The sequence below is a fragment of the Camelus ferus genome, chromosome 16 (assembly GCF_009834535.1).
Source record: "Camelus ferus isolate YT-003-E chromosome 16, BCGSAC_Cfer_1.0, whole genome shotgun sequence".
Taxonomy (NCBI): domain Eukaryota; kingdom Metazoa; phylum Chordata; class Mammalia; order Artiodactyla; family Camelidae; genus Camelus; species Camelus ferus.
The window spans coordinates 45797224-45822826 of NC_045711.1; the positions used below are offsets into that span (position 1 = coordinate 45797224).

General features: G+C 51.4%; 1 long non-coding RNA gene across 1 annotated transcript; it reads left to right on the forward strand.

Moving 5' to 3' along the window:
* Positions 1 to 22859: 22859 nt before the first annotated feature.
* LOC116656835 lies at positions 22860 to 24846 on the forward strand. The gene is made up of 3 exons (XR_004311826.1): positions 22860 to 23116; positions 23347 to 23490; positions 23849 to 24846. It is a non-coding gene; the product is annotated as an uncharacterized LOC116656835 (long non-coding RNA).
* Positions 24847 to 25603: the final 757 nt, after the last annotated feature.

The window sequence follows — 25603 nt, forward strand, 5'->3', positions numbered from 1 at the left end:
GAAACTGAGGGGCTCTTACCAGAAGAGGGAATAGATGCCGTGCAGGCAGAAGCATCCTCGGCTGTCCACTACCTGGTCAGAAGGGAGCCAAAGCGCTTACTGCTCAGTTGTTTTTGGCCAGATCCCTGGAGCCAAACAAACATGCATCCATTTTACCACCATATTACATTGAAGGGATCTATCAATATGTCTCTCTTACCAACTGGACAGTGACTTTCTCAAGGACAGAGACCACATCTGATTCCTGCTCCATCCCCAGTGCCTTGCACTCAGCCAGGCGCATAGTAGATGCTCAGTAATACCCCGGGATCCTGCTCTCAGCTCTCAGTTCACACGTGCCTTGCACAGTCTCTTCCACTCCTATGGCTAAATCTGCAGCTCTGGCACAGACCTTCCCCCGAGTCTAGAGCTGGGCATTCTACCATCTTCTGGACACTCTAACTTGGATGTCCCAAATGACAGCTCAAACACTATCTGTTAGAAATTGAACTTGCTGTCTTCATCCCTACACAATCTCCTTCACTGCTCCCCTTCTCAGCAATGGCACCATCAATCACTAGTGTACTACGCTCTCATCTGCCACGGTCAGGCATTCCCCAAGTTTTATTGGTCCTGCCCCCAAATACCTCTTAATTCCCCTGCCCCGCCCAGGCCTCAGCATCCCTCCTCTGAGGATGCAGCAGGTGTCCTGCACCAGGCCTCCCTCAGCCTGCCCCTCCTCTGGACGTTCTAGTCCAAAGCCCTTCAGTGCTTCACCTCCACCTTCAAGCCCGCACCAGCAGCACCTCAGCCCTGCCGGCTCTGCCTGTGCTCCAGCCCTGCTGAGAGCCTCGCGTTCCCTAGGGGTCCTCTGGGAGCACCATACTTCCGGAATCTGTCCTTTTTCAGGTGCTAACTCCCTCCACTCCAAGACCAAGCTTGCCTCCAAGAAGCCCTCCATGATACACAGCCCCGTCCCCTAGCTAAGAGCCCTGCCTCTGGGCTCCTAGGCCCTCTATGCTTTTCTCTTCCCTACCTCGTGTGTCCACTATTGTACTTGATAGCAGTTGGGCTCCCGGTGTTAAAACCTCTGCCATTAGACAGGTGATCTTTCTACTTACCAGTCTCTCCCTCTAGACTCTAAGTGCCCAGAGGGCAGGATAAGGTCCCTTATCGCTGGGACTCCAGCCAGAGTTTATCACAGGGTTGGCACATCAGTTGTTAAATGGACGATCGGTGGACCAGCTACAGCAGATGTTGGCAAACTTTGTAAAAGGCCAGCTAGGAAATATTTCAGTCTTTGCTGGCCCCATGGTCTCTGTTACAACAAGAAAGCAGCCGCAGACGAACGGAAATAACATTGTATTTACATAATCAGGCAGCAGGCGGGATTTAGCTTGTGGCCTGTAGCTTCCTGAGCTACAGGGATGAATGCTTGGGGGGATAACTTCCGTCCCACCTTCATGCCCATGAGACCTGTACCTACTTGCTGTTCTGACCAGCCTCGCTTCTCAGCCCAGCCCCCATGGCCCTTCCTCCACCCTGCTTCCCACTCTCTTACCCCATTCCATGGTCAGTGCCTCCTCACCCTCTTCAAGTTCAAAGCTATCTGTGGACCAGAACCCAGCCTTCCTTCTTTCCCTGGAGCTCCTCCTGCCCAGCCACTGGGACGCCCATCATTCCCCTGTTGACACAGTGACTAGCCCTTTGGAAGAAGGAGTGCTGAGCAGATATTTACCATAAATAGGACTTCCTTAGCTGATCAGAAGCCCTTTAAGTTTGTGAAGCAGCTTACCTGCACTATTCCTCTCTGGTCAGCCCCTGCCTCTCTTGCCTTTAGTTGGCTTCCCCTAGAGGCTCGGCCCTCCTGGTCCCTGCCCATGGCGTGTCAATCAGCAGCACTGGTCCCCAGGAAGATGGGCACTTGGAGAGGATTAGTTGCTTGCCCAGAAAACTGGGGAGGGGCAGGTATAGAAAAAGCATGGGAGATTTTGTTTTATGATAGGAAGGAGGCAGAGAGAAGATGACAGTCAAGGCACCCGCCCTCGTCCAGCCCCATGGCCTAGGTTTGAGCTCCTGGTTAGGCAGAAGCATTTAAGTAAGAGACTACGTGCCTCTGAGCCCCAGCACAGCTGCTGGAGGGCCCACGTGCCTGAACCGAGCAGCGCTCTGGCACCCTAGGGGCTGGCAGTTTGGGGAGCACTGGAAACAGCACCCTGGGAAGGACCTTGGTGTTCTCTCCAGAGCATCCTTCGAGGGCCCTTCAAATTGCCTTGTGGGCAAAGGAGCTCAGCTTAGGGGGCTGGAGTGGGGGAGCGGCCTGGGTGCAGCCGGGTACCCATGGCTTGGGGACGAGTTTGTGCTTTTTCTTGGGCTTTCCCTCTGGGGGCTCCAGAGGTCTCGGCTGCCCCCAATAAAAGTGGGGCCTGTGACAAAGGAGAAAGGGAAGAGTGGATGTCAGGGGCAAGCAACCTGTGATTTCACCACAGTGGGATGCTTCTTGACAAGGACAGAAAGAAGGGGGCATCTGAGAAGTCACCTTTTTCTGCAGCTGACCCTGAGGGCAGAGAGCAGGACAAGGAATGGAGAGGGTGGAGCAGCTATGGAAACTGCGCTGACGGAAGGAGGGAAGAAGCACTACGGACGTCAGCTGGGTGTGGAGAGGCAGAGGCACCCCAAACTATACAGATGGGAAAGCTGAGGCCCAGAGAGGGGCCATGACCTGCCCACAGCTGCACAGCGATGCCTCCTGTCCCCAAGCCTGGCATTTCCCCGTTTCAGAGCTGCCCAGCTCATCGCAGGCCCTCGTGGGTCCCCACGGCGTCCTGTTCTGGGAGGTGAATGGCAGTGCGGCTCTGGGCCCTGGGTGCCCACTGGGGCTGCCAGACACCCCCAGAGCAGCCTGGTGTCTGCCTGTCCTCCTCTGAGGAGGGATAAGCCAAGTTTTCCACACAATTGAAGAGGCAGGAGAGATCAACCCATCCTGGCACAAACTGACCAACTGAATGCATCCAGAAGCAAGGGAGAGACAGGCAGACAGACAGACAGGATTCCTGCCCGCCCAGGGCCCGGCCCCTCCTCTGGCTGACCATCCTGTCTGGGTGAGGGGGTGAGAGCCTTCTCATCCTCTCATCCTTTTTCGGCCTTGAGGAGAGGGAATAGGAGGAAAACACGAAGGTCAGTCCATCAGTAGGATTTTCCAAGGAGCAAGAGTGAGGAAGAAAGCTCTTTCTTTGGAGGTTTTAAAAATTAAGAGGAATTTTCCCGAGTGTGCTGGAAAATAAGGTGATGTGGTCTGGAGGCAGGAGAAGGGTCAAGGTGGCCCTTGGGTCCGTCTTAGTGGTTACAGCCCAGAGTTCTGCGGTCTGGAGAAGGGCACGCTCGGCCCTGAGCGCCGGCCGCAGTTAGCGCAACCGCCACCAGGTGGCAGGCCTGCCCATTGCTCACCGACCAGGACTCTGGCTGCCGGGAACTAAGACTGGTTGATGTATTTGCTTATTCATCCATCATTTATTCATTCATGGTTTTTATTCCCCAAGCACTTTGGACTCTTCGTATGTGCCAGCAGGCATTGTGCTAGGTGTAAGGAGGAAACAAAAGCGGCCAAGACAAGGTTTCTGTTCTAGCATGACTCCTCTCTGCTCAGCAGCCCCTCTGATGCTTGGAGGAGGGTCCACAGCGGCAGCCAGGTGTCTGTGGGTCAGGGCTGCTGCCCAGGTCGGTTCCTACTGCAGCCGCATGGGATGGTGCCCCTTGCCCTCTGTTCTGCAGCGAAAGCCAACGGGCAGAGAGCCCTGAGCGGGGTTTGGACCGCCTCCCACCCCGGGATCAGGTAGCCCGCAGTGGGTCTCAGGTGTAGCCGCACAGCGGTCCCTGGGGCTGAGGTTTTCTCCATTTCTGTTCCTCCTCCCACCAGGCCCAACCTCAAACCACCAGCCCCATCCCCTCCTCCTCTTCCTCCCTTCCACTGCTCTTTTCTGGCCAATTTCCTCAGAAATGCCTATCCAGAGAGCAGAAAGTGGGCCCTGGGAGCAGACCCAGGTCCTGGGTAACCTGAGGTCACTGTAAGCCTTCTGCCTTCCTCAAGTTGGCTCCTAGCCCAGCCCCCTGCTCTGCGCTCCCAGGGCCAGTGTCACCTCCAGAGCACTGGTCTCCTGTGTGCTGGAAGCATGCGTCTGGGTTCTTTACCCCACCCCCACCTGAGGAACAGCCTCAGAAGTGCAGAGACCTCAACTTGTTCACTGTCCAAGCCCCAGGACCCCGCACAGTGCCTAACACGTAGTAGGTCTCACCTAGTGTGGATCATTGGAGAGAATGCAGCTTTGTAAAGGCTTTGAGGTCTTCCAAGGGAGGCTCCTTGGATCCTCAGGAAGGCAGGGTGGGCAGAGGTAAGCTTGAATCCTGAGAACACACCTGAGAATGTCCATTTTCCAAGGCCTTGAGTCGAATCGAAGGACCCCCTGACCAACCTCAATGAGGACCAAGGCGTCCCATTCTGATTCTTACGCACCAGAACTCCAGATCCAGCAGGGGTGGGGTAGTGCCTACTTGGGCCACACAGTCTTTGGACAGGGGCCCCAGATGGCTTCCTCAGTCAGCAGCCATGGAGCCCTGTCCTCTGGAGGAGTGCCAGCCACTGTTCTGCTTCACTTCTCTCTCCCCTCTCTTCCTGCCCCAGCTTCCCTGGCAACTGGCAACCCCCTCCCTTAACCCAACCCCGTGCCTTCTGACTCACGGTGGAGCTCAGCTGGAAAGCATCTGGCCCGATGCCCTGCATGTGGAGCACCCTCCCTCACACCTTCCATGCAGTTCCTCCATTAGAATTATGTCCACAGAAAACCTCCCTATCCCCAAGAAAATCCCCTGTCAAAAGTGGGGGTAGCAAAGCACCCTACCCCCAGTCCTCAGTGCCAGGTGGAGTGGGAGTCCAGATCTTATCAGCTCATCACATTCCAAACATTCCCTGTGGGCAGGGGAGGGGTGGCCAGAAGAGGAGAATGCTGCTTGACTTCCACATCCTGTGTCTGTCTGCTCCTGTTTCTCCTCCCATGCCTCACCCCTTGCCCAGGGCTCAGGTCCCCTCCTTGTGCCACCAAGGCCCTTGCGTCTTGGACCCCATATCTAGCTCCTCATCCTTTTCTGGTCTGTTCTGTTCTTCCTTTCCCTCCATTTTCTTTCCCTTCTCTCAGTCCTCTCCTCTATGTCACCCTGGAGTTTGTGGTAGAAAGTGGGGGGACCAGGCCAGGGGTCTCTCTAGGGCCTTTGTCCCTGTTCAAGGCATTCAAGAACTCTACCTATCATCTGGCCCCAACTCAGCACCACACTCTTGTGTGTCTTGGGTCCAGGACTTGCCTTCTAGGGCCATGGGCTCCTCCCACCCCCGAACTTAGAGTGCTAAACTCCTGGAGTCTGAATCTTTGGACTTTAAGGCTCTCCCAGGCTGATGGCCCAGATTTCCCCTGGAGAGAGAGTTCCCCCAAAACCTCCTTCCCAAATGCACAGGACCAGAAGTGAGGGCCAGCTCCTCCACCTGCCTTCCACCCCCAACAGTCCCAGGTCTCCTTCCTCTCTTGCTAAAGGAGGGGCTGCCTGCCCACCTTCTTTACCCAGCATCTGTGGCTATTTGGACAAAGTTTTCCTTTTCCTAAAACACTTACACACACATCCCTCTGCCTTCTGGCCACCTCCCAACTCTTGACCAGAGAGCAGTGGCTGAAGGGGGACTGGGCTCCATGAACCTCGAGTTCTAATTCAGACTCTGCCATTAACTTACTAATCTGAGGCTTGTCAATATCCTACTCTAAGCCTCAGTTTCCCTGAGAAATGAGAAGAATGGACTGGTGGTCTCATGTTCCAGAGCCTAAGGGAAACATCCAGCTCCCTTAGACTAAACTAAAGTTTTGGTGGAAGACATAGAGAGGCATCATCATGGAGATGTTCCCCCTTTGCATCATGGAGGTGCAACCCCATTTTGTTTTTTGGGTGAGGAGCAGGCCACTCCTAGGGGCTCCCCTCCACAAGTGTTCCCCACCCCTCCAGCCATTTTCTTGTCAGAAAAATGTGTCCAAAAAACAGTGCCATTGAAGAGTATCTTCAAACACACACACACAGCCAACTTCAAGCTCAATGGTGAAATGCTGAAAGCTTTTCTATTGAGACCAGAAACAGACAAGAAGTTCACTAGCACCATTTCTGACTAGCACTACAGTTGCAAGTTTCAGACAGGGCAATGAGGCAAGAAATAAAAGTTATGAGGTGGCAGACCAGTGAGCAGCAAAGAAAAGAATTTATAGGAATTATAAAGGAAGAAATAAAACTACCAATATTTTACCATGACATACACAGAGAAAATAAAAAAAAAAAAAGATACAAACTATTAGGATAAAGAAGTGAATTTAGCAAGGTTACTGGATAGAAGAGCAGTATAAGAAACCAAATATTCTTCAATATATTACTGATGCACAATTAGGGAAAGGAATTTTTTAAAAAAAACACCATTTATACACCATAAAATTATCAAATACCTACCTAGAAATAAATCTAACCAAAATAGTGCAAGGTCAGTCAATACACAGAAAACCATAAAACATTATTGAGAAATACTTTAAAATATCTAAATTAACAGAGGAATATACCATGTTCATGGATAGAAGATATTGTAAAAGTTTTCATCCTCCACAAATCAACCTATAGAGTCAATGCAATCCCAATTAGACTCCTAGCAGGAATGTGTATGTGTGTGAGTTCGTATGTATAAATTGATAAGTTAATTCTAAAATTTGTGTAGAATGCAAAAGACCAAGAAATGCCATGACACTCTTCAAGAAGAGCAAAGCAAAGGAATTCCAGCACCAGATATTAAGACAGTGTGGTATTAGTGCAAGGATAGACCAGTGGAACAAAACACAGAGCCCCAAAACAGGTCAATATAAGTATGGCCACATGATTTTTGACATAGATAATACTGATATGCTATGCTGGGGAAAGAATGGTCTTTTCAAAATGGTGCTGGGTTGATTGGATAGTGATATGGAAGAAAAGCATATTTTTTCAATTAAGGCATAATTGACATATAACATTATAATAGTTTCAGCTGTACAACACAATAAATCTACATTGCAAAATGGTCACCACAGTAAGTCTAGTTATTATCTAGAAAAAAAAAGATATCTTGATCCCTTTTTCAACCATACCAAAAATTAATTCAGGATAAGTTTAGACCTAAATATAAAAGGTAAGACAACTGGAAGAAAACATGGAATATCTTCATACCTTTGGGACAGGCAGAGATTTCTTAACCAAGGCACAAAAAGTACTAACTATAAAGTAAAAAAATTTGATAAATTATTCTCCATTAAAAATTAAGACGTTCTGTTTATCAAAAGTCACCAATAAGAAAGTGAAAAGGCAAGCTACAGAGTTGGAGAAGATATCTGCAATGCAAAGGGCTTGTATCCAGAATATATAAAGAACTCTTACATATCAATAGGAATAAGTGGACAACCCAACTGAAAATGGGCAAGATGCTTGAACAGGCACTTTACAAATAAGGCTTCCAAATGGCCTGTAAACATCTGGGAAGATGTTCAATGTCATCAGTCACCAAGGAAGTGCAAACACCATAATTAGCTAAAATGAACAAGATCAAACTATTAAATATTGGCAGGGATGAGAAGATGTAGCACTCCTGCACCCAGCTGATCACTTTGGAAAGCTTTACGGCAGCATCAATTAAAGCTGAATAGATTCAACCCCTGTGACCTAACAACTTCCCACCTGGGCATGTATCCAACAGAAAAGCTTCTATTATGTCCCCAAAGTCAGGTACAAGAGTGTTCACCACAGCACTATTGTCAACAGCCACAAATTTAAAAAACTGGATATCCATCCATCAGCAGTAGAACAGACAAGGAGAGGGTGGTACGTTCATATGATGGTGTATATCCAGCAATGCAAAGGAACAAACTGCAACTGGAAGAAACAACATGGAGAATCTCACAAGCTTAACACTGAGCCAAAAAAAACAAAAACAAAAAAACAAGCCAGGCACAGAAGAACACATACCGTGCCGTGCCATTGATAGAAAGTTCAAAAACAGGCAAAACTAGTCTGTGGTGGTAGAAATCAGGGTGGTGGTTACCTTTGGGGAAAGGAGAGATTAGGAGGAGACACAAGGGGCTTTGAGGGGTGCTGGAAATACTCAATTTTTTGACCTGCAGTTTGGTTACACACTTGTGTTCATTTTTTGAAAACCCATGCTCTTTTCTGTCTGCATGTAACACTTCAGTAAAACATTCACATCACAACAAAATTAAGTGGTGGCCCAGAGAGACCCGTGGACTTGCTCAGAGTCACACAGCTCTTAGACAGTCCATTAAAAGTCCTAGGTTCTTACTCCTGCTTTGTTCCTCGTTCTGGAAGGCCCTGGGCAAGTTGCTTTCTATTCTGGGGCTCAGTTTGCCTGTCTGTGTGGAGTGGGAGGAAAACAAAACCACAGTTGCTATTATAAAAGCCGGCAGCAGAGTTCCCCTGAGAGGAGACTCTGCCTGGGAAATAACTCGCTGGGCTCTCTCTGGGCAGGAAAGGCAGAGCCCCGTGGCCCCAGCTAATAGCCTGGAGCACTCTGGGTTTCAGGAGAGAGTTCTTGAGGAGGGAGATGTGGGTGGGGCCAGGGCAGCAGGGGACAGAGAGACAGAGAGAGAGACTGAGAACCAAAACAACAGGATGGTGGGCAACCAGGGTGAGATGAAGACACACCTGTGGGAGGGGAGGGCAGCAGTGGTGCTTGAAGACCAGTGGCATCTGAAGATCATCACTCCTCTCCCTCCTCCACCACCCCCACCCCTCAGGAATGATCCCCCACCCTCACCGCCTTGGGTGACTAGTATTCAAGGAGGAATTAAGGGAGAGGGGGGCTGCATTCCATACCTGGGCTGACAAAGTGCAGAGCCAACAGCTCACAGGTAAGAGGCAGAGATGAAATAGAGAACTCAGCAAAAGCTGGAAATTAGAGGGAGACTGGAGTCCCAGCACCCTCGGGGTGGGGGGCTCATGCTGTTCCTGTAGGATTTTTAATGCAAGAGGGGAAGAGTGAGTGGAAACTCGAGTTCCCCAGGTGACTGACCCTTGGGTTTCATGTGAACGAGGCAGTAGAGATTGGATGTGGTTTAGGCCTATCCCGCTCAGCTGACTTGCCCCAAGCCCCTCCCCGCACTGGTGAGGGACTGCAGGTCAGACCCTTCCCACCAGACATGACACAGACACTGTGGAGGATGTCAGTGGTCAAAGGCCAAGACGGCTGGAGGAGACCATGGAGATTCACCTCACTGACATCCAGGAGATTAAAGGAGGCCCCCTTCCCAACCCACCCTGACACCTGCCCGGTCCAGGCCAGTCCTTGGATGGAAGTACCCCCACCCTCAAAGAAACAGGGGTTAAATGCAGGCCAAAGGCCCCGAGGGGACAGTCAGGGGCCCTGAGGAGCAGGTGACCTGTTGCCCTACAAATCGGGGCAGCTCCAGGGGAGTTGAGACTGAAGAACATTGGGCTTCAGCTCCCCCTAGGGCACCTGGGGAGAAGGATGTTTGCTGTAATATCTTAGTTGCCTCTCACAATTTGGAAACCCCGATCCCCTGAAGTCTGCAGGTGCCGCTTCCCGTGGGTCTGGTGTGTTTGCACGGAGGTGCAGGGCCTCCCCTCTCACAGACCTGTCACTAGCATGACCCCCGTCGATCAGCAGGGGGACAGCGGGAGGCAGTGTTGAACTATTTCTATCGCACTGCTGAGGCTCCAAGAGGATCCAGTCCAGACCTGAGGTGCACAGCCGGGAAGCCATGGGGGTGGAGGAGAGGCCGCGCCCTGTGAGTTGGCCGAGGGCAAGGAGCCCACTTTGCTCCTGGTGGTTAAGGAGGCTCCAGGCTGGTGTGGGAGTGAGGGAGTATCGTGGTGGACGCAGCCCTCAAGAGAGATAGAACCTCCTCATCAAATCCTGTCTCCAAATGCCACCTCCTCCAGCAGGCCTTCCCAGATGCCCTCATTAGACAGGCTGCCCCCATCCTCATCCCCATCCCCTCACCCTCCCAGAACATAGGCACACTAGCCTCCCACACCGTGGGGTCCCTGCTCTGCCCGTCTCTGCACCAAACACTAACTGACATCTGAACAGCAGGGGCAAGGGCTCCTCTGGGGCTCCTCCAAGCTGCCAACGTGGGCTTTGCACAGGGTGGGTGCCCACAGCACTTTCTGAGTCAACCAGAGTTACACCTGGGAGACTTCCTGGGAGAGGGAGCCCAGAAGAGGCAGGAGGACCTTCCAGAGATTAGGGGAGAAGAAGAGAGGCTCAGATCTCCTAAGATAACCACGTGTCCTACTGTACCCTGATTCTAGGCCAGACCTACCTTTTGCTGCCCTGGCTGGGAACCCCCCCAAAAGTATGGAAGGACCAGCCCACCTCCAGACCAGTCCCAGCCAGGGAACGCCAGGTCTAGGGGAGGAGAGGCTGTGACTCAGCAGAGGACCCATCCTTTACGGGAACCCTTGGGCCTGGAGTCTCTTAGGCAGACAGCCCCTCCCCACACTCGCCTAGAGCAGAATGGGGCTCCCCAGGAGGCAGGTGGGGCAACTCTGCCCACCCCCATTCTCAGGGGTGATCTCAGGGAAAGGGTGGCCTTGGGGGTAGGGGCACAGGTGTTTACATGGTTGGAAAGGCTTGGCTGAAGTTCAAATTTAGGTACTTAAACTACACCAAGGGTAAAAGAGATGCTTAGTTCCTATGTGGCTGCCCCAAACCTCCCAGGGCACGGAGGGGCTAGACAGGCCCTCAGCAATGCCATGTGGAGCCACAACCACTTCTCCTGACCTGGCCCCTCCTCCCACCAAACCTCTTTCGGGTGGGCGGCACCTAGATTCTTGTCCCTGCCTGTCTGTGCAGAGAGAAGAGAGATGAGGAGAGAGGGGACAGAGACAGAGGAAGACAGGATGAGGGGCAGAAGTTGTGTGATGGAAGCAGTGGAGGGGGCAAGGGAGAAGTTTCCAGAAGGCACCTGGGCAGAAGCCCTGGGAGTGGGGCAGGGCTGCTCATTGTCCTGGCCCAGAGGGAGGGAGTTGCACAGGGGACTGCCCAGAAATTTATCTTAACTTTCTGGGGGACCGCCCCTGCCTCCCCACAGGAAACTGAGGGTAGTTCTGAGCGTGTGTCTAAGGGCTGGCCCCGTGATGGGGCAGTGTGCTCTGGGAGGTGGCTGCTTGTCAGGCCAACAGGCCTAAGGCAGCGCCCCTACCCCTGTCAAGCTCCTTGATTATTTTTTCCTGTTGGCTCTGCCTTCCAGGGACAGGCCTCCTGCCCAGGATGTAAGGCAGGCAGCAGCTTGTCTGACCCAGCCTGGCCCTGGGGGAGCCCCCACTCTTAGGGGTCCAAATAATCTGAGCTAGGGAGACAAAAGACACTGCTCCTGCCGCCATTCTGGGAGCCTGGGAGGACAACTCCCTGCCCCCAGTTTCCCAACCTCTCCTCTGAGAGCAGCCTTTGGGATGCAGCCAGATTCCCGCAGGGCGAGCGGGTGGGCTGTGGGAGTTCCAGCAGGCAGGCTACTGTTCTTCTGCATCTCCCATCCCCCTTGCAGGGGGTGAGCCAGGCTCCTGCCTCCTCCGGCTTCCCCTCCCTGTGTCCAGGGCCTGCTTGCCCGGCTGAGACAAGAGTAATGGACGCAGCCAGGGTTTGACCCAAGGGCCTTGGCTCTGAGCCCAGTGCTAGGAACACTGTCTGTAAATATTTGGGGAGTGAATTGTGCCTGCCCCTCCTCATTCAGCTGACTCCTGTAGCCCCAGAAGGCTTGCAGAAGAAGGCATCCTTAGTGTCCATCTTCTGCCTCCGAGCTGGGAGCAGCACCCAATACCTTGGGGTGGAGCCTGCTGGGCCCCCAACCAGGTCTGCCCACAGAGAACACCACCTTCTTCATCCATTATGATGGGCTACTCCAGCCATCCTTCTGCCTCTAGGCTGGCCAGGGTCTAGTGTAGCCCCGTGACCCCATCTTGTTGATGGATGTTCTTTCTGAAATCTAGCTTCTCTCCTTCAGAGACCCTTTTACTTGATATTGGGGTGGAAATGAACCCTGGCCTTGGAAAGTTCATTGTGGTCCTCACCCTGCTCTACAGTGCCCCGTCCTGGAAAGTTGTCTGCCTGCTGTCACCCAGTCTGGAAGGGCTCAGCCCTGGGTGGGTGCCTCCAAACTGCTTGAGGGTCCTCTTCCCTGCCCTAGGGGGAGCCTGGAGGGGAACACGCAGCCCTCCACTTCCCCCTCTCCCGTGGCCTCAGATCATGACAACAAGGATGTCGTTTGAAGGAAGTCTTGTGACAGTTCCCACATCAGGCAGCTGGGAATTGGAGGTAACCACCAGCCGCCTGCTGCGGGGGATGGCTGAAGTAGTCTCCGGGTGCCCCCTGCCCCATCCTAGGGCCTCGGGATAGGCGATGGAGCAGGAAGGCGGGAGTCAGGGCTGGGAAGGAGGCAGTCAGGGGTGCAACCTCCCTCCCTTGGTCTAACTCAGTATCTACCCCCATTCCATGAGACTCCCTTGGTCCTCTGTCTTGTCATGTAATATTGGGCAAGTTACTGCAGGCCTCCAGGGCATAGTTTCCTCATCTGTGAAATGGGGGTTGGAATAGGGCCTACTTCACAGGGTTATTTAAAGGATCAGATAAGGTAATGCAGGCAGGACGCTTAGCCCGGATAAAGTGTGTAGTAAGTACTCAGTAAAGGTTAACCATGATGACTAAGACTTTCAAGACTCAAAGGCCAAGTTCCCCAAGCTCAGGTGTGCTTCTCATGGTCTGGAGAAAGGAAGGTTGCCCAAGAAGTAATGTACTTTGGGACCAGACAGACCCCTGTTCCGACCTGCCTGGCGCTAATCAACTTCCTCCCACCCACTTTTGCCCTCCCCACTGGGTTCTCGTGGGTCCCCAGAGACTCGTCCCCACCCACTTCCAGCCTTGCCAGGCTGGTGCCCATCCCACTTCCAGGAAGAGGGACATAAACACAGCTGGGATGGATTTAGAGCCCCCAGCATCATCTCCGGAAGCGCCAGGATGGTTGGGGTTCCTGTCTGGGTCAGGGAGGTAGGGAATTCCTAGGGCTTGGGTTAGGGAGCCCAGAAAGGGGAGAAGCACCCTTTCCAGGAGCTAGGGAGGGAGGAAGCAGGGTGGTACCCCCAAAGGTCGAGTTCAGGCCCCTGCCACCTCTGCCTGCATACCTAGTGTGTGTGAAGTGGTATCTCATTGTGGTTTTGATTTGCATTTCCCTGATGACTAATGATGTTGAGCATCTTTTTAAGTGCTTATTGGCCATTTGTAGATCTTCTTTGGAGAAATGTCTATTCAAATGCTTTTAACCACCTTGCTGGCACCAAGCCACTAGGCTGTCCTCCCGGCTTCTATTCTCCCCAGCCCAGCCCGTCCTCGTGCTCAGTGCCGCTCTCACTTTAACCTTTAATGGCTCCCCATTGCTTCCAGCCAAACTTGCCAAATTGTGTTCTGTGAAAAGTGTTTTGTGAGAGGTTAAGAGAGGCTCCTTTGAAGAATGGTTCAATGATCAAACTACAGTCCCAGTTTTGGGAAATGCTGCATCCTCTAACCCATTGCCAGCACATGTTGGCCCAGAAGTCCCAAAGCAAACAATCCCCTCCTTAACCTAGCATTTCCCAGATGACTTTGATGACAGTCATACTCCCCCCACCTTGTGTGTATGTTTTTTTTTTTTTTTACAGCTTTATTGAGATATAATTCACATATACAACTGATTCACTTAAAGTACAATTCAGTGGTTTTTATTATTTTTAATTTATTTTTTTATTTTGTTGGCAGGGGAAAGTAATTAGGTTTATTTATTTTTAGAGGGGTTACTGGGGACTGAACCCAGGACCTTGTGCATGCTAAGCATGAGCTCTACCTTCCCCCTGCTCAATTCAATGGTTTTTAGTATCGTTACAGAGTTGTGCGGCCATCAATATTAGAACATGTTCATCACCCCAAACAGAAACACCATACTTTTCAATCTGCCCACCTCATTCCTCCCTCTCAACCCTGGGCAACTAAGAATCTATTTTCTCTACATTTGCCTTGTTCTGGGCGTTTCATACAAATGGAATTACACTATATGCAGCCTTTTGTGACTGGCTTCTTTCACTCAGCAACATATTTTCATGGGTCACCCATATTGTAATGTGTGTCAGTACTTCATTCTTTTTTATGGCCAAATAATAGTCCATCATGTGGATAAACTTTTGTTTATTCATTCATCAGTTGATGGACATTTGGGTTGTTTTTACTTTGGGGCTATGATGAATAATGCGACTGTAAATATTCATGTACAAATTTCTCTGGTAACATATGTTTTCATTTCTCTTGAATTTTAGGAGTGGAATTGCTGGGTCAAATGGTAACTCTATGCTTAACTATTTGAGGACATTCCAGATTATTTTTCAAAGCAAGTGCATCTTTTTACATTCCCACAGCAGTGTTTGAGGGCTCCAATTTCTCCACATCTTTGCCAACACTTACCTGAGGACTTCTTGGTTTTTTTCATCCTTGAGGGTGCAAAGTGGCATCTCATTGTGGCTCGATTTGCACTTCCTAATGATTAGTGATGCTGAGCATTTTTCATGTGCTTGTTGGCTGTTTGTGTATCTTCTTTGGAGGAATGTCTATCCGGACCCTTTGCCCATTTTTAAACTGGCTTACTTGTCTTTTTATTATTGAGTTGTAAGTGTTATTTGTATATCCCAGACACAAATCCCTTATCAGATATATGATTTACAAATATCATCCTATGGGTTATCTTTTTTACTATCCTTTTTTTAATTAATTTTTTCCCCAGGGGGTGATTAGGTTTATTTGTTTGTTTGTTTTTAAGTGGAGGTACTGGGGATTGAACCCAGGACCTCGACTTGCTAAGCATGTGCTCTACCACTTTTTGCTATATCCTCCCCCCACGTTTTGCTTTCTGGAAGATGTCCTTGGAAGCACAATTTTGATTAAGTTCAGTGTCTCAATCCATTTGGGCTGCTAGAGCAAGATACTGCAGACTAGGAAGCTTCTAAACAACAAATGCAGGTCTCACAGGTCTAGAGACTGGGGAGTCCAAGGTCAGAGTGTCAGCGTGGTGGAGTGAGGGCCCTCCTCTGGGTCGCAGACTTCTTGTTGCAGGCTCACACGACAGAAGGGGTTAGGCAGCTCTGCTGGCCCCTTTATAAGGACTCTAATCTCAGTCATGAGGGCTTTGCCCTCAAGGCCTTATAACCTCCCAAAGGCCCCACCTCCTAAAACCACTACCTTGGGGATTAGGATTTCAACAGATGAATTGGAGTGGGGAGGGGGGCACAAAAACTTCCAGACCAGAGCATTCAATTTATCTATTTTTTCTTCTGTTATTTGTGGTTTTGGTGTTATATCTAAGAATCCATTGCCAAATGCAAGACCACAAAGATTTACCCCCATGTTTTCTTCCAAGAGTTTTATACATTTAGCTCTTATATTTATGTCTTTGATCCATTTTGAGTAAATTTTTGCTTGTGATCTGAGGTAGGGATCCAACCTCATTCTTCTGCACGTGGCTATCCAGTCCTCCCTGATGCCACCATGTGTATTTACAAAGCATCCAGTAGCATCTCGTGGAACTCCGGTACTTCAGGAAACACCAATTGGGAAATACCGACCTACACAATCCATGTCCAAGTATCTTAGCCTGGCCAAGGCCTCTCACCATCTTCCCCCAATTTGCCTTTTCCCAGTTTATCAGGACTGGCCTCTTGCTGTTCCTTAGACTTGCACCAGGTATTTCTGCCTCCATGCCTTAGTATATGCTGCTCCAACACTTTCCCCAACCGCTACCACGTTCGTACTCCCATCTTTTCCTGCTGAAATTCACTCATCCTCTAAGGAATGATAAGAGCTAACGTTATTGAGCACTTGCTATGCACTATTTTCCTAAGCACTTTATTTGCAGCACTTTATTCATTCAATTCTTACACTAACCCTGTGATGTATATACTCCTATTATCCCCATTTTACAGATGAGGGAATCAAAGTTCAACATGGTTCAGTAAATTGCCCAAGGTTACACAGTTAGCAAGTGATGGAGGGAGAATCTGACCCCAGACCATCTGACCCTAGAGTCCTTGCTCATAACAAGTCACTGTCCTCCCATCAACCTTCGCTTATCACCACCACACTGCCCGCTACTTCACTGGTACCAAAATATATTTATTGAGCTCTACTACATATTTTGCTGAAATAACAACTTAGCAAATGAGTAAAAGACTTAATGGAACTGCACTGTCGGAGCTGAAAGGGCCTCAAGCTTCCTGGAATGTGAGGTACATTCCAAAATAACAACCTGATCTGATGGATGGGAGGCCCTGTGACTCACCCGGGGTCACAAAGTGGGGCAGAAACCATGTCAGGACCAGGTCTCTCTGCCTCCCACAGGCAGTTTTGACACCGTGTTGTCTGCTCGGCCCCCATTTAACACATATTTACTGAGTTCCTTCTCTGTGCCGGGCTCCAATCTGAGCTCCAACTGAGGCAAACAGAACAAGACCCCTGGGACCCTGCCCTACCTGTCTGCCTGGGGACAGTAGAGCTTAGGCCTAGCAGGGCTCCTCCTAGGTTTCAAGGGCCATCCCCTGGGCTCTGACCCAGCTTTCACTGTTCCCTTGGAAGAAGCGCCGAGAATGGGAGGCGGCAGGTGGCCAGGGGCACAGGACTGACCGGGAGGAAGGGCCCCAGGTCAAGTTCATTTCCTGGCACCCTTGTTTGTCCTGTGCCACTGACTTCTGCTGGCTGTTTCCGCCCCGCCCACAGCCTCCCTGGCTGAGTGGGCAGCTGACCTGGGACTGGAAATCTCCTACCATCCTCAGTTTCAGCTGTCTCTCCGATGGGCCCTCCCTCAAAACCCAACAGACCCAGATGAGAATCCTGCTCCCTCCACCAGCTACATGATCTGGGGCATGTCACTGCCAGTCTGGGCCTTTGTTTCCTCTTCTGGAAAAGGGGATAACGGGACTAACCTCATAGGCTTGTTATAAAAAATAAAGGACATAATGTACATAAGGGGCCTGGTACAATGATACTTCCAATAAAAGATATTTTCCCTTTTCTCAGCCTAGCGCTCCCCATTTTCCTCCTCCAGGAAGTCTTCCAGGATGCCCCCTTTACCCTGTCTCCCCATCCCTGTGTTGGGGTCTCAGTCTGAGCCTTGGGAAAGGCCCCCTGGGCTCCTTTGTGATGGAAGTGCTATGATGGGGTTGCCCAGGTGCAGATACCTCCACTAGCTCTCAGGGGTCCATTTCCCTGACATAGGCATGTCCACATCCGATAGTGAATGGGGCTGAAGGGGACCCACAGGGAGCCTTGTGAGTTTCTCAATGGACCAGTTCAATTCGATGCACATCATTGGCCTCCACTCCGAGCAGCGCACTGTGGAAGGAGCTTTTGGCATGGTGGAGAAAAAGCAGGCCTGAGCTTACTTTTCCTGGAGGACTGAGCTGTTGGGGGAGAAATAGGCACTGCCAACTCCACCTCCACCTCCATCCCCATCTCAATAAAAAATAACACTTATTGACCTACTACTATGTGACAGACCCTGTGCAATTCTCTTTCACTCTCCACAATGACTCTATGGTTAGGGTACAATTTTTAACTTAATTTTAGAGAGATAGAAACTGAGGCACAGAGAGTTTAAGCAACTTTGCTCAAGCTAATAAATGACATCTGGCCAAGTGGGACAAATGCTCTATCAGATGGAGAAACAGGGTTATGCTGGAGCAGACAGCATCCACTGAGACCCAGGGGGCCTGGGAAGATGATGGGTTTCAGCTGGCCATGAAGGAACGGGGACTGTCAATGGACAGGAGGAAGCTGGAGCCCTGCTTGCAGGCAAAGGTCTCAAGAAGGGGGTGAGCAGACATTTAGGGGACGAAGATCTGCATGGCAGCTGGGACTACGTGAAGGGGGATGGGAGTGTGGAAGGCAAGGACAGAAATAAGTAGGACAGTCATGGAGGACATCAGGCCCCCAGACATGGGCTTTGGGTTGGGTTCTGCAAGGCATCCAAGGTAGTGTTTTGAGTGAGGTCAGATCAGAGAAAAGGATGAGGGCTTCCTGGGGCCAGGTGACAACTCTCTAGGAGAAGAGAAGGGAAAGGCATGGTGTGTGGCCTGATGTCAGGTGCCTCATGTGTGATCTCAGTTAACCTCCCAACGGTCCCTAGAGTTGGACATGATCATCACCCCTTTGCAAATAAGCTCGGGCTCAGAACTGACCAGAGGTAGGTTAGAGGCTGACAGCATTGGGGTGGGAGACCCCACTCCCGGAGGCAGGGCCAGAGCAAATGTGGGTTGCAGTGCTTTGAGGTCTTCCTAGGGTGTCTGTGGGTGCAGAGAGGAAGGTGGGCACGGAATGAATGAGGTGGGGGCCCCTGGGGTTACAACTGGGAACTAAAGAGCTAGAACAACAAGGGGGCTAGAAGGAAGGGCAGAGCTGAGGGGCTGGAGCTTGGGGTGTAGGCGTGAGAGGCCTGTGGGAGTTGGAGCCCCAGGGGATATCTTGGGTGAGCTTGCTATGGGCCCAGGCTGACCACAGCCTGATCAAAGCCAAAGCCCAGGCTGGTGCTCCTGGGGAGAGGCCTCTAAGAATTTCCCTTTGCCAGTGGGTTTGGGGTGCACCTCCTGGGCTCTGGCCTCCTTGTCTATCCCCAGCCCTCTGGGAGATTGCCAGCCAGACCTCTGCCTCCATCTAGAAAGCCTTAGAGGTCCCACAGACTCACTGGCTGTCCTTGCTGCTGACCCCTCCCGTGTCCCCTGCAGCCCACAGCCTACCCACAGTTATCGCCCAAATACCTCTCAAGTCCACCTACATCTCCCAGTAAGGCAGCCCCTCATCCCTTCTCATTTCTGTCCCCACATCAGCCCCTAATGGGTCTCCTTGATTCCCAACCAAAGGAAGCTTCTGAATCCACAAAAGCCATCATCAGCTTACTCCCAGGCGTGAGTTACTCTCATCAGTTCCCTTCAGTTCCAGCAAGCTGAAGCCCAAACTCCAGGCCCTAGTGCTTTCCGAGCGTATGTATCCTTCACAGCCAGCTGTGCTTGCGATTGCTGCCCACTGCCCTCCCTACTGCATCTCAGTGCCCTCGTGTGCCCCTCCCCACGATTCTGGCTGTCCTCTCCCCACCACCGACCCCTGAGTTCCCATGGTGGGCTGGGCTCTCACCCCACCCCAGAGCTACACCTGTCAGGGGCGCCACCCAGAACAGTTCCGCCATTGACGAAGTGGCCTTTGCATCCCCCAAGCCCCATCCGACTTCTCCCCTCAGATGAGTCCCTGAAGTCCAGGACAAGGTGAGGAAGGGGTCCCCCAGGGAGAAAAGGCTGAGACCCTGGGGGATTCTTTTACAGGAAAGTAAAATCTCTATCATTGTCCTCCTCATGCTAACAGTTAACCAGAGAGGGCAGCACCAGGGCCTGTCTGGAACCCCTGCCTGCCCTGCCCCCACCCTGCCCACCCCTACTAAATCATTCTTTGTCCCAGCTCTTCCCCCACCACCCTTTCCTCCCTCCCCCCACCTTCCTGGCTGCCTGAGTCATTTATACCCCAGGGCCCTGGGTTCTGTGGGTGATACTGTAACATCCTGCCTTATCCCTGCCAGAGAGTTCCCATGCTATCCTGCCAGGTAAGGATCCCTGCATTTTAATAGGAAACTTCAGGAGACGGGCCTTAAGCCACACGCAGGTTGCCCAATGGTGAGAGTTTCTGTGATCCCGGCAGGGAAGGAGAGAGCCATGAGGAAGAGGAGGAACTTCTGCTGCCTCCCAGATCAAACTCCCGCAGGGTGCTCTGCCTTGTACATCAGACTGGGTCCTGAGAACCGGCTTGTGCCTCCCCACTCAGTCTGCCCTGTAATCTACTCTTTAGCTCGCTGAAACTTGCAAGCAGATTTCAAATCAGCAATAACTGGCCTCACTGCCCTTCTTGCCACAGCCAGCCACTTGGGGTGAGGTCTGAAGCAAAGGAGTAGGGTCAGGGGTACCCGCTGATGAGGGATGAGAACTGGGAGGAGGCAACAACCTGTGTTACTCAGGGCTCTGGACTGCCCCGTCCGGAGGGCGGGGAGGAGGAAGTGAGTCAGTGGGCACAGCGATTCATGCCTCAGAATTCTGACTTTCCTTTTCAACCCACTGAGCCAAGACGTTTGTCCCAACAGGATCCTGTGGTGGGGGAGGGGATGGAAGCAAGAGGATATTTATGAGACAAAACTGGCCTCTCAGTCACCTCTACTGGGTTCCCTTTTTTAGGGCCATAAAGAGTATGTGGCCACCTGAATCCAGCCAGACAACAGTGGTTGAAGACCTACTGTGTGTGAGGGACCATTGTGGGTGCTGGAAATACAGATGTAATCAACAGTCAGCCCAGCTAGCTCTTGGTGAGTGATTTCTGGATCCCAATTCTGCTATTTTTCAACAAACCTGTGAGTCTGGTATTTTTACATCCAATTTATAGTGAGGAAACTGAGACTAAGAGAGGCGAAGAGACTTATCCAATGTCATAGCCCTGTCAGTCTATAATCTATAATCACACTGAAGCTCAGGCTCTAAGTCAGTGCCAAGTCCTGGGAGACACAGTAGTGATTACATCTCTGTGTGTGGGTGTGTGTGTGTACAAAGAGGTGCAGGGGGCAGGGGTGAGGGAAGAAAGTGAAAACTCATGGAAGATTTTGAAGAACAAGTGGATATTTTCCAAGTGGACAAGGGGGTATAGGGCAATGCAGGCAGAGGGACCAGCATATGCAAAGATCAAGTGGCACAGACTGGCTCTGGTGTGTCATGGAATCCTGCTGGGAGCGAGGCATGGGGACAAGGGAGCAGGTGGTGGGGACAAGGGGGAGATGCTGAACCTGTTCTAGACACTCAGAATCTGAAGACCCTGCGAGTGGCCAGCTGGTGTTGAACATCAAGGCTGGAGCCTGGAGGACGTGCTTGGGTGGGAGTCATCAGCATGGAGGAGAATGCTAATGTACCAAGGGTGATCCCAGGAGGCAGAGGGATGAGAACCATAAACAGAAGCCCAGGGTGGGCTGAGGAGTCTTGCAAGGGAATGAGGGTGCTGGGCAGGGACAGTCAGGAAGGAGGGTCAAGAGAGGTCACAGAGGAGTTTAAATACAGAGGGCAGTCAGCAGGGTCACTGCTGCCACTGCAGAGAGGTCAGTGGCAAAGAATCAAAGACTACGGCTGGGTTTGCCCATCAGAGGAAGCTGGTGCCCAAGGAAGTAAGGTTTCAATGAGATGAGGGGGCTGAAGCTAGGCTGAAGAAACAGAAGGGACCAAGGTAACCGGAGGGTAGAATCCCTACTCTGGGGAGAGCAGACAGGTGACTGCACTCCGAGGATGTTCTGTCTAAGCTGTAGTGTCCTGGAAGAATAGAAGTTACCCACGATGACTGTGGGTGGGGTGGGGCCAGGGTAGTGGGGTTCCTGGTGGAGGTACTCACGCCTCTTCCACCCGGGGCATCTCAGTATTCTCAGTTGTAAAGTAAGTGACATCTCCATCTTATAAGGTTATTAGAAAATACACATAAAGAGTTGGACACACAGTAGGTGCTCAGTAAACATTAGCTCCCTTTCTGAATTCAGTTTTACATAAAACACTCAGAGACAAATAGTCACCTAGTCAAACACGTGTGAAGGCGTAAGGGACCAGGTGCACAGACATGTGTCCCAATCAACACATACCTAGGAGCACTTCACGGACAACCACACATGGCCCTCCACCCCCAGCAGAATCTCTAGGAAGTCAGTAGGAGTGTGGGGGGGAGGTGGATGAAGTCCCCCACCTGTCCTGATTTCCCACCTGAGCACAGAACCCTGCCAATAAGAAGGCGGCTCCCCAAGAAATGGCTGGTGAGGGCTGGTGAGGGCTGATGACTCAACTTGGCTGGGGCTACCAGGTGGGCCCCCATGGCCTCCCAAACTTGAAGGGACCATCTTGGCATGAGGTAGGGACTGCTCTAGAGCCCACCAGAGTCCTAATCTCCCAGCCAGGAGGGCAAGGCATGTGCCCTGAGGGCAGGGCATGTGCCCCAAGGCCAGGCCATGGAGGGCAGTGAGGGGACCCTATGGAGAAGATCAGAGGAAGTAGAAAAACAAAGGGGTTGGCCAGCAGGGAAGTTTCCTGATGTTTGGGGTCCTCTCATCAGGCCCCTCCGTGGGGGTTACTGCCCATTTATCCCTGGAACCCCTCCGGTCTTCCCCTCTCCCACCCGCCACGCACCCCACCACATCCATACCTGAAGTCCAAGTCAAATCCGCGCCCTGGGTCCTTCTCCCTCCCTCCCTCCCTCTGCCCCTGCCCCCACTCAGCCCACTCCACCCATTGCCCAAATTATTACAGCAGCCTCTTCCTGCCCCCCAGCGTAGTCCCTTCTGGCAATGCCAACATCATGGTGTAGCTAAAATGTTCTTTCTAACATCCCTCATTGTTCCACAATCACCAGCCCGAAAATATAACTCAATGTGGGTTTAGCCTGTTTAAATTTGAGAGCTTTGAGAATGGAAGGCCAGGATGAAACTCTGGCCCCCTGAAGATGCTCTTATCCATCTTTGAACCCCTGGGGGTTCTCAGCTCTGTGCCAACATGTGTTCAGTTGTCAATGAATGTTTGAGACTGACAGATTCTGAGCCAGAGAAGTTTTCTGGACCTGGTGCCTGCCCCGCCCCCATATCTGGGTCACAGGGGAAAGGAAATCTGATAAACCCATTCACGCTTCACTGCTCCTCCCTCCCTCCCAGTAATTTGCATTTTCAATTCAAGTCTGAGATAGTGACTTGAGTCTTAATTCAATAGCTGAGATTGGGTCCACTTAGTTCAACAAATATTAGGAGCCTTGGGATATGAGGGCTGCCTGATGAGGAATAATAAGAGATTTCTTTCAGAACTTTCATTTCATAGAGGGTGAAATTGAGGCCTGGAGGAGGAAAGTAATTTGCCCAAGGTGAGAGGGCAGAAGAGAGCCTGCATTCACTCCCACGGAACCACAATTCCACTCCATCGCTATCTCTCCATCTACACGCTGCCCTTCCCGTGAGAAGTAAGTGAGGAAGTGGTGTGGTCCGGGTGGGGCTCTGGGAGAGCGTGGGGGGGGGAAGGGGGCACAGAGGAAGGCTGGTGTGAACACAGCAAGCACAGGATAAATGGAGGGTAACTTTACAGACGTTGTCATGTTGCAACTGGGAAACTGCACTGCAAACTAGGCTCCAACTGTTCTGCTTTCTTTCCCAAGGCTCCCTCTTGCTAGTCCCTTTCTTCTCACTTATCCAGGTACCCCTCCTCCAGGGAGCCTCCCTGACCCTACAGCAGAACCTACAGTTTGTATGTTGTTATGGTCACCCATAGAGGCAGATGGACCCCATCCAACGTTTGGTTCAAGGTCACGACTGATGATGTCAAACACACACCAAGAGGGTATGAAAAGGCTATTATTTACATAACTGAGGTCTCTGGAGGAGTGGGGCGCCCCCCCCCCCCACCTCAAGCAGGTCCAAATGGCCTGAGAGAGCAAGGAAAGGAGACTGGCTTGTGTTTTCACTGTGGTGAGGGAGTGAGGCTGAATAAGTATTTGTGCAGAAAGGGGTTTCCACGGTTCGAATTTCCCGTGGACGCCAAAGGAGGGAAATCAGGCTTTCTCATCAGCTTGTCCAGGTGCGGGGCCCAAGGGCAAGAGGGAGAGGGGATTGTTTCAAAGGTGTCAGCAGTCAAACATCAAAAAAAATGGGCTCGGACTCCTCATTACACATTTTATTCTCTGTGTCTACATTTCTAGGTGGGTCCCTTCTCCACAGGGAAGGGTTGGAGTGATAAAGCCACTGAGAGATCACTTGAGGCTACGGATGATAATGTCACTAACATCAGAGGACTTGGACCTTTGGCATGAACTTGGGATTTCTCTTTCTGCATCTCTCCAGCCCAGAGACGCTTCCAGTCCCCACATCTCCCTCCATCCCCATTCCATCTCCCCTAGATCTGTCTGACACTCCCCTACATTCCTTAGCTCTGGCCCTCCCCCTACCAGGAGGCCCTGCTCCCGCTCCCACATTCCCTCTGGACACTCCCCTGGAGTGGAAAAACCACCCTCATCCTTTTCCTGCTCCGAGCCCCAGGATCGGACATGCTGGTCATTCCTGTTTGGGATGGCCAAAGAGATAACGCCTGGCATGGAACCCATCTGTCATCACAGGACTCTCAAAGCTGTTTTAGGTGAGACCCCTGCCCACACTCATGTCCACTCTGGCCCTTGAACTCCTGGCCCTGGATGCTTCCCTTTCTCCAAGAACAAGATGGGGGACCCAGCAGCCAGCTGGATGGAGAGCAATGTAACTGTTCCACTTCCATCCAAGTCTGCTTCCTGTTCCTTGCCCGACATCTCCCAACCCCTGGAGGCTCTGGGCCACAAGGCAGACCACCGAGAGAGGTTGGGCAGCTCTGAGAGTCACAGCTCAGGAACAAACACTGCCCTAAGGACAGACAGGGACAAGTGCCCTCTCTCCAAACACTGCAGAGAACGTTGCTGTTACAGCTGCTTTTGTTCAGGCATGTCTGGTTGCCTGACCAACATCTGCCTGGAGTTTGTCTCTTTAAAGACACAGCTGTGGCCTGTGACCTCCAGTCCAAGCTCTGCCTCCCATGAGCTGTGTGACCTTGGACATCCAGGTTCTTTCTTAAGTCAAATGAGAAGTCAAATGAGGCCAGGAGAATGAAATGAGTCTGCACTTGAAAGGATTCATAAGCTGTCAAGTTCAGCTCAAGTCCCTTCCTCTAAATCTAATTCTGTACTCCAAATTCTTTATCCTTTTCCTTAAAGAGGGCTCCAAATTGTACAAGCTTCAGGCCCTACCAAACTTAGATCTGCCCTGAGTCTGGCACAAATGTTAATTATTAGCATAAGTGGTCAAGAAGGGCTCTGGGGTCAGATAACACAGGATTAAAATCCGAGTTGTGTTGCCTTCAAGTTGCTTAACCTCCCTGAGCCTCGGTTTTCTCATCTTATAGCAGAGCTAACACCTCAAAGATTGTTGTGAGGATTTAATTTAATAATATTTGTAAAGCACTTAGCATAGTTTCTGCTGTACAAGCACTACTCTATGATGCTTTTTTGTTTGTTTGTTTTTATAAACTCTCAGAGATAGGGGCTCTAAAATGAACTTCAAGGGAATGAGCTGCTAAGGACTGAACTCCTGGACCAAAATAGGAAAGCTCCGTTTGCCTAGAAAAAGGAATGCTCAGGAGAAATGGGTTTTTGTGCTGCAATAAGGGAAATCTGCGTTAGACTCAAGAAAGTACAAGTATCTCTCGAAGCTCCTTTTTCAGTTCGATTCTTTTGCAGATAATTAGACCTTTGGGCCCCGCCCTCCTACCTCCCCCTGGTGCCACCCACGATACACCTGTAGGGGCGGGAGTCCTCGCCCAGTCTCAGTTGGAGCCTGGGTGGGAGGAGGGGACCTTTGGGATTCTGCTGGGCTGGGCCCTTAAGGCAGGGGTGGATGAGAAATGGGTACAGTCTGGGCCGAGCTCTCTGGCC